Here is a 989-nt window from a genome sequence, read left to right as displayed (position 1 = left end):
CTATCCCAAGGTCTAGAAACTATAGGTCAATACACATAAAGGAAGAAATTGATAGAATCTTTTAAAGATTTTTTGTGACATCTCTAGGCTGATAAGGGTTATCATAAGAAAAGGAGAATTAATTTTCTGACTTCAGGCAGAAGAGCTCCAGATAGTTTTCTTCTTGTTGCCCCTAATATGCTTTGAACTCAAAAATAATTTCAGCATAAAAGAAGAAGATTTGGTAACACATTCATGGGAGTATCTCTTCAGACAGGCTGTCAATGTGGGAACTGAGTCAAACTAGTCAGATGTTGAGTACTACTTGAATTTTGGGGTTGGTATAACAACTTTTCATTGTTTAGCACTGTCTGAAATTTCCTCTAGATGTAGGTACCTTGAACGTACAGTGAGAACAGAATGACGTGTATTTCCCCCATGTTCCTTCAATTTGTTTCCAGACATCTCTATGCAAGTGACAGGTAAGCCTCTCTACTCTCTGGCATCCTGCAGGGGCCCACTGCTCCACTTGGCTGGTCAGACCTTGGTAATAGGCTGAGACAGGAGCTCTCCATGGTCCTGTCCCAGTCTGGAAGTCAGGCAAGCCTGGAGTTGAGATGGAAATTTCTCACTGATTCTGCCCATTTTTGTGTCATCCTTGCTCAGGGGCCATGCTAATTTTCTCTGTATCATTCCAATTTTAGTATGTGATGGCAAAATGAGCACTCTGTCCATTTTCTTCATGATGTTAAGTACTTCCTTAAATCATTGGCAGGTCTCATGTGCAATGAGATTTTGTTCTCTCTCTCTCTCTCTCTCTCTCTCTCTCTCTCTCTCTCTGTCTTTCTCTCTCTGTCTGTCTTTCTCTCTCTGTATTAGTATGAGACATTTTATTTTAAAGAGTAAAAGCAGAAATCAAAGCAAAAACAGTAACAGACAACAATATATATGGTACAGAATTTCAAAGCAAGAATGAAACATTAACAATTGTTATATTATTTATTTTTATC

General features: G+C 38.6%; 1 non-coding gene across 1 annotated transcript; it reads right to left on the bottom strand.

The window, feature by feature from the left end:
* Positions 1-599: 599 nt before the first annotated feature.
* LOC111812833 lies at positions 600-707 on the bottom strand. Its single transcript, XR_002818223.1, has one exon. It is a non-coding gene; the product is annotated as a U6 spliceosomal RNA (small nuclear RNA).
* Between the last annotated feature and the right edge of the window lie 282 nt (positions 708-989).

Source organism: Octodon degus, unplaced genomic scaffold (assembly GCF_000260255.1).
Source record: "Octodon degus isolate 3935 unplaced genomic scaffold, OctDeg1.0 scaffold00145, whole genome shotgun sequence".
NCBI classification, from domain to species: Eukaryota; Metazoa; Chordata; class Mammalia; order Rodentia; family Octodontidae; genus Octodon; species Octodon degus.
Note: the sequence above shows the minus strand (reverse complement) of the source record. Positions and strands in the feature narration are given on the sequence as shown.